This window comes from Primulina tabacum, chromosome 10 (genome assembly GCF_025594145.1).
Source record: "Primulina tabacum isolate GXHZ01 chromosome 10, ASM2559414v2, whole genome shotgun sequence".
Lineage (NCBI taxonomy): Eukaryota > Viridiplantae > Streptophyta > Magnoliopsida > Lamiales > Gesneriaceae > Primulina > Primulina tabacum.
Window position 1 is genome coordinate 3,814,043 of NC_134559.1, and position 14,405 is coordinate 3,828,447.

The 14,405-nt window shown below is 35.7% G+C and overlaps 1 pseudogene; it reads right to left on the reverse strand.

The window, feature by feature from the left end:
- Positions 1-1,685: 1,685 nt before the first annotated feature.
- On the reverse strand, positions 1,686-14,276 carry LOC142505905 (lon protease homolog, mitochondrial-like; annotated as a pseudogene).
- Positions 14,277-14,405: the final 129 nt, after the last annotated feature.

Consider the following 14,405-nt stretch of genomic DNA (forward strand, 5'->3'; position numbering starts at 1 on the left):
TCGTTTTTAGACATTTTCCAATTCTCGATCTTACTCTCCGATTTCATCATAGTAATTCCTAGACGAACCCAAATCTCTCAGCATCCCGATTCGTTGCTGGTAGGAAGAAATTGAAGTTGTAATTGTGGTGAGGATTATATATAATCTTCCGTTTCTTACTTTTCACACGTCGTAGATTATGAATGTATCAGTTGATAACATCCAATCAAAACATTTAATGCATTTCCTGTGTTGCCCATAATACGTCAGGTAATTTCCATTATGTCAACTAAAATGCTCAAAACTCAATACAGTTATTATAGAGATCTCATCTTCACCATAACATGGCAATCTTTAGGTTAAATCCTTTTATTTGCATTTATTTGTTATCCTTCAGACTAGCCCCTCTGTTGCAATGAATAAACAAAATCTAAAAAAAAAAAGTTCAGGCTGTTTAAGTTTCCAGCTAGCCCCCTCTGTTTAAGGTGTTATATCATATTCTATATATTTACTTTGTAGTGGCTTTTTCCCCTCTTAACGTGTTTTTTTGTTTTTGTTCATTTATGAACATAAACTATTAATCAAATTTTGTTTTTGGTGTTTTCAGAGAGAGACGGAATAATGAAGTTGTTTTTCAAACTTCTGATTAATTTACTTCATAGTTTTACACGAACGTTAGTTATTCGTGGCCCGATATTTATTATTAATGGTCGGTCTATACTAATGGACTGATTTCTTGCAAGTTGTCGGTCTCAATCAATGGTCCAACTTCACTACATGATTTTATATATACAACCTGAATACAAATTTTTTTTCATACTTTGAGGAGGCGACTACCATCAGAAGTCTTGAACCTAGATCACATCCTTAACTTTGGGATGCAGACGTAACATAATCAAAGTATGTGTCAGGTTTTTAAATTTTTTATACCATACATATGTGTGTGGTTTTATCAAATTTAATGAGTATTGTAACCTATAAATAAAATCGATTCTTCACTTTTAATTAAAAAAGGTTTTTGTGTTTCTTAACCTCAAATTTTTCTTCTGCTTTAGCTTTTCTCAATTTGTTTCAAATTCTGAAGTTGATTTCATATTAATTCTGATTCTTCAAAAGGATTTTTGTATTTTTTGTAAATAAATGAAAATTTTCTGAACATTTTACTCTAGCCAATATTTTTGTCTAATCCAAAATTATATTTTATAATATATAATTTGTCACATTAAGTTCAAATTCATCCCAAGTCTAATTCTTGGATTCTTCCCGGTGTGTGTATATATTTAATAAAAATTTACCAAATTCGATAAGTTATATTTCTATTAAAAATTTATTGGATCTGTTAAATTAGAATAAACAGAATTTATTTAAATATGTTTTTATATTTGAGTAAATTGGTTAAATTTTGTCCTTCTAGTTTATATATATGTGTGTGTGTGTGTGTGTAATTTCTATGGATAGAAAGATAATATGTGAAATAGTATTTTGATTTACAATAAATCAATCAGAATAAATTTCCTTCTATTATTTTAAAAATATAACGAGGAAATTAAGGTTGGCTCACGGAAAGTTGACAAGATTTTATATGTCAAACATGGGAAACCACAGAACAATTTAATGATTGTAGCAACTTTAATTACTAAATATGTAAATTCATAATTTCATTCGGAGGAAAGAAAACTCAGAACAAGCCTCGGTTCTTCCTGGTACTTTTTGATCGCTACACTTCAATTTTGAGCAGCCAAAAAATCATTTGAATGATATATCAGCATCACTACAAAAAAATCACTGGAATTATACATCAGCATCACTACCAAAACTTTGTTCCAACAATTAGTAGCTGCAAGGCTCAATATATTAATAAGACAGAAAAATGAATGGCAGTACCCCCTCGGATCGTAACTATGATGTATACTGGGAATGACATTTGCAACGTCGACAGTTTGAACTCAAGCCCTCCCACCAAGACGCATTATTGTGTCTTCTGGTTCTCCTCGAAAGCCAAATCATATATCTGACTGTAGTCATCAACAAAATGTACCTCGAGGCCCTCTTTCACGTTAGGTGCTAGCTCATCGAAATCTCTCCTGTTTGCCGAAGGAAATATGATGGTTTTCACATCACTACGCCTTGCTGCGATCGTTTTTTCCTTCACCTGCTTTTACGGCAAGAAATTAAAGTTAGATTAAGGGACACGGAAAAGAGAAATGAATAAGAAAATTGACAAAGACAACCTAGTGGAGTGCTGGTGGTGAGGCAGGTGATCTATATTAAGCCGGATTTGCAGTCCGAATTTTTTTTTTCAAAACGTTGATATGTTTTAATCTGAATGACATAATCTAGTGAATCTGTCAGATCATGAATACATAAGAATTTTCCATCCAACGACTCCATAAAGAGAATGAACATGCGACAGATTTAGCACCATATTCAGTTAACACGAAATTGAGGAAATGAACATAAAATGGTCATGGTAATATCTATGCAGAAGCCAAACAGTCACAAATTAAAGCTTGATTCACATACCCCGCCTATAGGAAGTATTTTTCTTGTTAATGTGACTTCACCAGTCATAGCAAGGTCCTTTTTAACAAGTTTATTCATGGACAGAGACAGCAAAGACGTAATCATGGTGCAACCAGCACTAGGGCCATCCTTAGGAGTAGCTCCGGCAGGAACATGAAGATGAACCTTCAAATTTGCAAAGAACTGATTCTCCGGATCCTTCTCAAGCAATATGGCCCTTGCAACAGTGTTCGCAATCTGAGCGCTTTCTTTCATGACTTCTCCTAGTTGCCCAGTGAGATTGATTGCCCCTTTACCTTCTCCTTGCACAACCAGACTGGTCTCTACATATAGTGTCGAGCCACCCATTGAGGTCCATGCGAGACCCATAACAACTCCAACTGGAGTTTGATCATATATGCGCTCGGCGTGGAAAACTGGCTTTCCAACATAGTCAACAAGGTTAGATGTGTCAACTGAAACCTTTTCTACTGTTCTATTCGATTCGCTTTCTTGAACTTTTTCTGCTTCCAAATTACCCTAGAGGATAACTCCCAGAGTATAATCAAGAGTCAGCGTCGGCAACAATCAAGTGGATATAACATTGAAAAGACGCAAGTCAGCACATGGAAACAAAAGCTTCAGATTACAGATAAAAAGTGATTATAAGTGAATATTCACTGCACTTTAAAAAAACATATATCAACATATCAAGTTTGTTCATGAGTGCACAGCCTCGTGAAGTTAATCTACATCATCATAAAGAAGTTAAAAACAGGTAAACTTTCCATCATTGAGCACAATAGGGACAGAGTATTTATGATACCTCCGGAGTACCAGATCAATCAAAAGAAGTTGGATTTTGATCATCTGGGGAGTGGGAATCTGTGGTTACAATTTCAGCTTCTACAGTTTCATTTGACACAGTACCAGATTCTGCCTTTTCCGCGTCAGGTTGGACAACTTGCGCAACCACAGATTCAATGTTCTCTCCTTGTCTTACAAGTTGCAGAGCAATCTGTCAGCAAACAAAGAAAAGAATCATCAACATGATAAAAAAACAAAAAAAGAATAGTTCTAGTCATAAAAACAATTTGGGCTAAACACAATTGAACCATATGAAACACTTCAAACTTGCAATAAAATCAGAAGCTACAGGAAAACCTTTCTATATATCTTCTCGATTTGCTTTTGAAGATTTCGAACTCCTGCCTCTCTGCAGTAATTTTCAATTAAGGCAAGAAGTGCAGAATCTGTGACCTCAACCTGATTCACAAGGAAAAAAATGTTAACATTTGTGCAATACAGAAGGATCACAAGACGATGATTATTCATCATCTATCGAAACGAGCTAACCCCTAGAGGTTAAGCAAAATATCAGTCAAAAAGAAGATAGCACTAGATTAGAATTAAAGCTGATGAACACCGATCAACGAACATTTGATGAGACACAAATCAATCATGGACGGGCCCATGAATATAGACGAGGTGGTCATGGGGAGCCATGTACTTTGGATGGCAAAACTTATATTTTTTAGAAAAGGTAACCTTCATTCAGGAACATGTCAAGGTTCTAAGACATGGACAAAGAAAGGGTAATAAACATTGCCAAAGAAATAAAAAAAAATAGTAAATGGAAATCATGACATTTATTATTCCAATCTAGATCACCATAAATCACAGTCCAGAAAGTAATCTATTCACGTGGTTTGAGAGCAACCAACAAATATGGAGATGTGCGAGTTTATTGCAGAAGCATTATTTACAAGCAAAACTTGTTTACCCAAAAAGGAAGTGGAAATTTAATCCAAAATTATTGATTTTGTTTTTCAAAGAGAAAAGGCATAGAAAAAATTATAAATGGAACCTATGTTTAAAAATTTGTGGTTTCAGTTCCACACTAAACCATTTGGACTGTCAGAAGAACCAACGGCTGTCAATATATACTATTCTTTTTCACTAATTCTGCCGAAATTTAAATTACCCTCTAATAACAGTCTCCCAACACCCAAATCACCTATTTTTTAATTTATTTAATGTGGAACCAGAATGTCCTTTTCACCTTTGTGTGCTATATCAACACCAGAACTGATTTTCCATCATACACCTTTCAACTGAATAATAACAACAATAACATCCTTTACGCATAATGCATGGATAATGGTAAGTCTCATTTCCTGTTGACCATCTGCAAGAAGAGCAGGCAAAAGACAGGGAGTGGAAATACCTGCTCAGGCTTGATGCCACAAGCTTCTCGAGTGGCTTTCTCCAAATAATCTCTTGCAATGTGCATTTTCTCATCGGTGATATAACCAGCAATGGAGATCACTTCCATTCTATCCAAAAGGGGATTGGGTATCATTTCCACAACATTTGCTGTGCATACAAACAAAACCTGCACCAAGAGTAAAAAGCAGGTCAGCAAAATAATCCACTGAAACAAAATTTCAAATTACATCATGAGATTATTCATGACAACATTTAAACTCGTGAGAGGTTGCACAAGTAAAATAACCTGAAAGGCCTCAATGAGAAATCTTCATTTTGATTTTAGCAATCACAAAGAGACTGTTTCCATAATTTAAGTGTGCAAGTGCAACTAGTGTACATATCAAGTTTCAGCAGCATATAAACCGTATTAAGTTTGAGCTATTCTATAGTCAAAAGCAAACTTATGAGGATGTCCATTGAGAGATAAATGTGAGTTCCACAATTTTCAACTTTCCAATATGGAGTTATCATAACTTCCATAACCTATAGATTACTATGCATGAAATTTGATAAACAAGAATTGCATAAAGTTATCCATATTTCAGAATCAAAACCCAAAAATTTATCTAACTTCCACAAATGATCCCCCCTGTTTGACCTAAAAAGTCATTTTTATGTTAGGTGGTGAAATACTGTTTATCTTTTTACTCGATCTAACAGTATCAGTTTCAAGATTGAAAATGGCATACTAGCATTTCAGATCGTTAAATAATTTAAGAAAAGTTTACACAAATTAGGGCGTTGAATCGACATGGCTTGATTTTGAGGAGTCAAACTAGACATCCTCCGTAGGACGTAATATTTTTCGCAATATACAGTATTCTGTTTCCCCGTTGAAATTTTGGAAAGACACATGTTTACCATTGCTTCCAACTTGTATTGATTTGTGGAAAAAAGAGATTAATGAAAGATAAAGAAACTCCAGAAAGAACACGACGTTGAGTAATAGTTAATAAGGAGTCTAACTAGAACATGAATCAGACTAAAAGGCAGTTCTAATTCAGTCAAGTATTTTGTTGGAGAAATAAAACCAAAATATCTTTAAGCAAACTGGTCCTCAAACAGGAATCATGAAAGGCTAACTAGAAAAATATTTCCAGAATTAGACACAGCCATCCCAGACATGCAATCAGACTGTCCCAAGGGATACTATTCCTGAAACCTCTTCAATGCATATTAACATAAATTGAAAAAAGAACGAGGTCAAGTTCACATACAACGCAATCTAGGTTCCTGGGTTTGAGTGCCAAATGCATCATAGGTACGGTTTTTTGAAGACAAAAGAACAGCAGACAGAGCAACAATAATCAAGAACCAAAGAGGAACCTTGAAGTTCCCCACTTATTTATCCCAACATAAGAAATTTAATTGGTCCAAAAGTCCATATTCATTTAATACTGAAAATTATAATTTATGTTCATGCGTGTCAATTACCACCAAGTCCACCAACCACCGCAAGGGAACCATAAACAATGTCAAAATCACAAATTGTCCACATCGCCCACTTCATCTAGTTCAAGACCCACTAACCTTCGATAAATCAATGGGAACATCAAGATAGTGGTCCAGAAAATTTGCATTCTGCTCTGGATCAAGAAGTTCCAACATTGCACTTGCCGGATCACCTGCATGTCCTCTACCCAACTGCCAACAGACACATGCATCAAGGATGCAAATTCAATTGATGGAATGAATATTACCTCAAAGAAACAAAATTACAGATGATAAAATCATGAACAGAAAGTGTAAAGTTATGTTCCCAATAGAAGGGGCAGATAAATACCTTGTCTATCTCATCAATCAGAACAAGAGGATTGGCTGTTCCCACACTCTTAAGACATTGCACCATCTTCCCTGGCATGGCACCAATATAGGTTCGGCGACGCCCCTTATTGTAAATTCCAGAGTCAAACACAAATTATTTTGTTACTTCAAACTAAGCATATTTTTATCACCATCTCAATTCTCAAATGTTTCAAGGTTCATTACACACCTTGATTTCAGCAACATCAGATAAACCTCCAACAGAGAACCGATAAAATTTACGGTTCAATGCCCGGGCAATTGAACGGCCAATACTTGTTTTCCCAACTCCAGGAGGACCAGACAGGCATATGATTTTCCCTGTAAACAAATAAGACAAGCAGCTTTATGAATGCACCACAAGTCCACAACTCAACGGCAGCGATTGCTACATAGGATTTTTTTTAAAGATGTTGTAAACAAGAAAATGAATCATACAAGAAATAAACAAAAGCCCGTCAATATTGTTCCAAAGAGGCTTGAAATGAGAAAATGGGTCGACACAAGAAAAATAATAACGAAGGTTCTAATCAATGAAAGTTTAAATACAGGCATCGCCAAAGTTACACAAGTTTGCTAAAAATGGCATTTCTTTCCAAATCTAAATGGATCAAGGAAAAGAAGCCATATTTAATGTTCCCCACCTGGTCCAAACCCAATACTCAAACCAACAACACAAACCTCCAAAACTACACGTATGGTTTGACTTTTATGCATGGATATCTGACGAAAAAATACGAAGATAATATGTACAATCAAAAACCATAATACAATTGTCTAGTCTGCTGAGCATTTTCCTCAGATCAAGACATGCGAGCACACACATCTACATATACAAATTTAATGGTGAAATAACTGTGAAAGGAAAAAGTTTTTCATATCAGAGGAATCCATCAGCGGACAGAAATTACATTTTTCGGGAGTGTCAACTCAATTCAAGAAATCAAGAAAGAGAACAAAATGCCGAGGAACTGCCCAACCTTGCGAGGTTCCTCTCAACTTTCCCACTGCTATGAATTCCAATATTCTTTCTTTAACATCTGTCAATCCATAATGATCTTCATCCAGGATTTTTTGTGCTTGCAATTACAACAAAGTTCTCATCACTGCAAATTTTCAAAATATAAATAATGAATAGGGATTCATCCACAATTTGTGCTTGAGTTACAGTAAAGTAGTTGTCTAAAAGAGATTGATTTGATTTAGACATCTAACCACTCTGTCATGAATACAGGCCCAACTATCTAAATTATGTATTGTACTGTGCTCTCTCTTCACTATATATCCATCACAAAATTCAAAACATTTAATCCCCATACTGACACACTAATTTGTAAACAATGGCAAATATATGTCTTAAAACATGAGATGGGATTTTACTACACACCTGTATTCTCCTCAAGGCAATGCAGTCAACCAATCAAGATAATAGCGTGTCGCATTAAATTCACTAGAACTAGCTTCCAAGAGTTGTAATTTAGTCAATTCTTCTTCTCTGACTTGAAAAACATGAGATGGGATTTTCTCCTTCTTTGGCTCAAGCCTTTCCCTAAACTTTGCTGCAATAAATGCAGGATGTCAAAAATAAAAACTAGCAAGCAATTGAAAGCTGATAAAAACTGAGCAATCTTTGTAGTAGATGCCTGATGCTAGAGCAAATATGAACTCAAAGGCATCTCCTATATCAATTATCAAACTTCAGGCACTCTTGATGCTCAGAGCAGATTACATGAACTGAACTCAGAGATCAAGATGTACTAAACCAGTAAACTCACATCTCAGGGCAACGGAGATGCCATATGAACTATGAAGCAAAATCAACTGCAGCCAACTTTGAATCAGATATGTATTCATAAAGCCAAAGAATGATACAAAATGGCAATACGATGCTGACCTTTCATGATGAAATAATCAAGTGACATTTGTGAAAGTATTTTATCAGTATGAACAAGTCCATTAAACCAATAAATAGGCTCACAGTAATTCAGAAACACACACAAATCAAATGATGAAAGCAAATACAAGTATCTGATATTCTATTTCTGTCCTACTTCTTATACGTGCGCCATGAAGTTTGGCAAGATGAACCATAGATATCAACCATTACAGAGTTTGACAGGAATAACTCCAATGAAAAGTAATTAGATAAAAGAGAGCAAACCAGAAAGGCAGTTTTGTCATCAGTCTCCAATCCCAATTCTTGTGCATTAAAATCATGATCAGTGCTTTCCTGACTCAAGACATCTCACTTAGAACAGCTCATTCAATAAGTATGGAGGAGCCCGAATTTTTTGGTTGGGGAGGGGAGGCAGGAAACTCAAAAAATTGTGGTGGTGACAAATTTTTGTGTCCATATGACACAGAAAAATATGCAAGTTTAACAAAAGACAAAGAAACATGCCTTCTTTATGGCCTTGAGCTGTTCATTCAACAAGTACCGACGCTGCTCCCCGCTTATCTTTTCTTCAATAGCCTTAGCTATGGATTCCTTTATACAACAAAAAGGGTACATTGCCGAATGGACAAATGTAAGAAACAAGAGATATATAATCAATTTCTTCATACCTGGATCTTGCTAATCTCCATCTCTTTCTTCACCAATTCCAGGGTAAGTTTTAATCGTTTATGTACCTGCATAAGGGAGGCACAATGAGCAACAAAAAAATGAAATGTGGGAAATTTAACAAGTTATCAAGTCAATCAAATAGTTTCGAAAACCAATAACCAAAATAAGAGCACAAGCCATGAGGCTGTGAACGGTAAACGTTTATCAACATTTATCCCCGTGTTTTTCTTTTTTCTTTTTTTATGTCAAAGCACCTTGCGCAAGGGCAGTTTAAAAGTAACATGTTCTCGGAGGAACAAAACTGCTTTGAAGTTCTGCCAAGCATGTTTCCCTTTGTAGGATATCTATCATGAGACTAAAATGTGGCGTACATGACTTGAATTTTCACCCTCCTCCCTTTTCGTCCTACAGCAGCTTTGAAATCATATAGAAGTTCCCGATGCTCAGCACGTTGAAGGAGAATAATAAGATTGAAAACCTCTTTTTTCAAAATGATTAATACGAGTCAGGAAAATCGGACATTATGGTGTCCAAGCAGCTTGTATAAATACCTTATTAGGATTGAGAAATGAGAACCAATAAAATCAGACTAAGATGAGAAGTAGCACTGGTAAAAGCAGCAGATAATACATGGGAAGATAGAACTTCAATGTTCAATCTCCCAAAGGGTAGCATGTAGGCATAAACATTGAATTATAAATTACTTACATCGAGTTCTTCAAGCACCTGTTGGCACTGTAACTTATTTGCACCTGATATTGCTGCTCCAAAATCAGCCAATCTTGGACATGTAAACTCGCCAATGTGCTGCAGATGTTGAAATTTAGGAGCTAGTATAGAGATAGATGCACACGAACAATCAAGGCATCACCTACTTTTAAATAAGAATTGGCATTATTACAAACTTGAAAATGTGACACTGTACTAGATTGAGGCAATTGATTCATCCATAATACCAAGTGTCAAGATTATCTTCATCAAGTATTCTTCATAGTTAGTATTCTTCCAGTAACTCAAAAGCAATTTTCTGAAATGAATATAGCTCCACCCATAGTATCCAGCAGCATATTAACACACTTGCGATAAAAAAACGAAAATTTTTTTTTCTTCAGAATTTTCTTTTTCTTTAACAAAGGTGGCATATGCCACTTATTTTATTTGTGTCCAATAAAAATTCTAGGGTTGTGCTGGTGTTCACAATCCCTAGTACACAAAGCAAAGGTTCTATCTAAGTCTAGAAATTATTTCAAATCTTTTGGTGAAAATTCTTCTTGATCATGGCAACATTGTCACATCCACAGATCAACTGGTCAACATATCAAATTTTTTTAACCTTGTAAAGCAAAGAATGCAAACAAGTAGTTACCAACCACTTAATACAGATTCAGGCATGCAAGTTACAAAAGAAATTTTGCCCCAGAACTTCCATTTGTCAAGAATTTATGAACTAGATTGAATTGGTTCCTAAATAGTGTTGGGGAGCTTGTATTATCAAAAAAATTACAACCACTTAGATACAGCTGTACAAACAAATAGAACATTTGAAAACTTTCTCATGTGCACGTGACTGTCGCAAAATCCATGGAACAAAACTCAAACCTGGGTGTAAGTTTGGACGTGATCACGCCAAAGAGAACTTGTCTTCAAAACATCTCTCAAAGTAGATATGACTTCAAATGAAGTAGCCTTCAGAATGTCATCATCCTTATCATATGGTTTTTCCTAATAAAAACGTCACACTTGAGCAAAGAAAGTTTCCCAAATAAACTGTGTTTCAACTTATATAAGAAAAAGCAGGATAAGGCATATAAAGTGTTCGCAGACCTTGAGATGATCGATTTTGACCGTTAGAGGATCTTCACTGACCTGCAGAAGATAATTATTTCAGTTGTCCTGATTCTGCACAATAGATATGCAAATGTACCTGTATATGTAAATATGGATGATCTACTGTGTGCCGGTGTGTATGTAAAAGCATATAACAGTAACTGAGAAAAGCCCATCTTTAAATAAATGGATATAGTTTTAGTAGGTCCAAAAAAAATAGATGAATTAAGACAGAAATAGAGCACGAACTATCTACAGAGAATTAAGGACTCCAACTCACCATTTCTGTTATTTTAAGTCGCCTGTGACCAATAAGAACTATCTGATCCCCTTGAATGCTTGTTATCTAGTACGTAAGTCAGTTTGATCAAATCCAGAGAATTTATGAGTGGATAAATGGTTTTCAATGATTAGCAAACTGGATGGTAGAAATAACCTGAGCTAATGTGCCAACTTCATGAAGGCGATCAAATAAATCTTTTCCTTTGAGGTCGTGTATATTCTTTTCTGAATCTGAACCATCGGTTCCTGGCTCATCTTTTAGGAGGAAAGCACCAGCATAAGGGGCTTGGCGTTTTCTACTCTCTACTAAAGCTGCTAACAATTTTGGATCCTGTGAAGGAGAATAAGTAATGAAGTCTTTCCTAATCAAGATGAAGAGGAACATGATGATTACACCCTTGTGTAATTTCAGACTCCATTGCTCATTTAACAAATAAAAAGAAAAAATGAATGAAATGAAAAGAAAAACTTTCAACTTTTTCCACATTTTTACAAAAACTGAGATAGGGAAATCACCAATTGAAAGTGCAAACAGTTGCTCTTACAGCTCAAGAAAGAAGAGATGATAAATCAGAAAGAAGATAGGCACAAGCCAGCACTCATAACAACTCCACGACCTGAATGTGCTAAACTTCCAAAAAATGTCTGTATGCTTACAAGTTCAGCTTCAACCTAAATATGGGCATATCATTGCACTCAAGAGAAGAGACTGAAAAATATAATTTTGATACTATTAGTTACATTACAAAGAGCAAGGTACAAGCTGCCATACCTTGACATAAATTGGCATATAAAATCCAGGAAATAATGGTCTATGTGGCAGTGGTAATGCTATTACCTGTGCAAGAAACAAAAACCTGCATCGGTGACCAACTCTGAGAGTAACACAGAATAGAAAAATGGAATTAACAGCATCGGTTTTTCCACAATCCAATTACCTCTTTTCCAATTGCTAACTAATGTAACAGAAACCTTGATTGATAAACCTTCCCAAAGTTATAAAAAAGCGAACAAAACAAACGCCATTTAAGTGAAGCAGCACCAAGGGATATCGGAATGATAAATCACTGACATAACAAGGAAACAGTACTGCTGTAACGAGTCTTCACACCAAGTAGCAATCACACCTTAGATTCCATTGGTTTTATAGACTCATCGGCGGTGTTTAAATAAAATTTCACCTGGAAATAGCTCCTCTAATGTCACGTGGTATCATGTATTCACAGATAAATCCAGTGCTAGAAACCAAACAAAATTACAATGGCCACTAAATTTCCTCAGAATTCAGAAATTACCATCAGTACAACTTTTTACTCACGTTTGCAAAGAAGTTCTATTTCCTTCAAGCAGCCATGAAGGGAAACTTCTGCCCAGCCACTTAATATTCAAACAGGAAAGTTTTTTCAGCATTTCATTGGAATAGTAAAGAGTTTTTTTTTTTTTTGGACAATTGGTCTGTCTCCACTTCGAAAAATCATCACAGTGACAACTCGTTCAAGATATCGACATCAGGTTGGAACCTAATGTTGCAACAGACCCCCTAACAATTACCAAATAAATAGGAGATAGTCTTCCTTCACCGGAGGGGCAAAATGAATCAAGCCTTCTTGTAAGCCAGTAAGCCACTTGACTGAAGCTCGAATTTTGCTAAGCTTGAGCTTATTATTATTATTATTGCTCAAAAGCTTGTCAGCTGGCTCGTGAGGTTTTTATTATAACCGTGACTTTTTAAATTAAATATACACCATATTAAAATTTCAATTAAATTTATTCGTAAATATTATCGTTAAGAATAATAATTTATGTAAACTCAAATCACAATTAGTTCCTTAAATAGATCAATAAAATGAGTTATCTAGCGCTTGAGCTCGACAATAGAATCCTGTGACCGAGTTGAATAAATTTTAGAAGCTCGACTTTTTCCTTAAAAGAGATGAGATCTGAATCCTCGTGATCACACAGACAGAGCTGTAAATATCCTCTTCTCCTTAAATTCATGTTTCTAACAGAAGAAACTCTTTCCGAAGAAATAGGGAATTCAAGCCAACATTTAAAACTAAAATGCCTGCATTAAGAAGGCGCCATGGCGTTCTTTTCAGAGTAGTGCAGTCAGAATCAGGTAGCAACATAAGACAAGGAAATGGAAACTATTGACATGGATGAAAAAAAATTCAAACCACAATCAGACCAACTCTACTAACTTATCACTCTTAAGAAAAGTACACAAACATGTCAGTCTTGTTGGTTCCACGCAATTGAACAAAAATATCATTCTTAAATTGCATCACTTGCATTGGAAGTTACATATTCCACTCATTCAAGAATCAAACCACAAAGAACAAAGGAAGCGAAAGACTCAATTTTGGCCAAATAATTACATACATCACTAATTAAATTAGTGCAATATTGATTTTGGTTTACTACATCGAGTGCACAACCCATGAATAGCACAAAACGTTCTTTCCTCAAAGATTATAAAATCATGGACAGCAATCCATAGTTTTCAAACAAAAGAGACAATATTTTTAGCGGTTCACGATCATGAAAAAACTAACAGTTAAACAATCTTCGGGTCTGAACACAATAGGCACAACAGCTGACGAGGAGTTCCCCTCCGCCTCTTCTCCAGCTGACGATTCCACCCGTGTAGTCTCTGCCCCTGCTGACTCCACCGGGTCGGATGCATCAGAGCAGAAAAACCTTGGGTAAAAATGCTTGCTCTTCCCATTTTGCCCCCTCTGAGAATTCAGCACCCGGAGCAATGGGGGCACGATATCTCCAGAATGAACCTGACGCCCAATGTACGCCCCGAATCGGCAAGAGGCGAGGACCTTCAGCATGGGGAATGGTTAAGAAAATCATGAGTCTTGGGAGATAATTCCAGGATTCCAAGGCGATGGAAAGCTAGAGTTACATGAGGGAGTGAAATTGAACCGCCATTGATGACCGATTGAAGAAAGCTTGAGGAAGAAGATGCACGAGACTGACGACTTCATTCAGGGGTTTAACTCCAGCATAAAAACCTTGGGTTTTTGCTTGTTGACGAAACTACCCTTCGGAAAAAAGTAATATAAATTCTGAAAAAAATAAATCCATTTTTTTAAGTGATTGTTTTTTAAGTATCTAAATTAAGTTAAAACTTAATCTACACAATACAATACACAAAAACAATTAA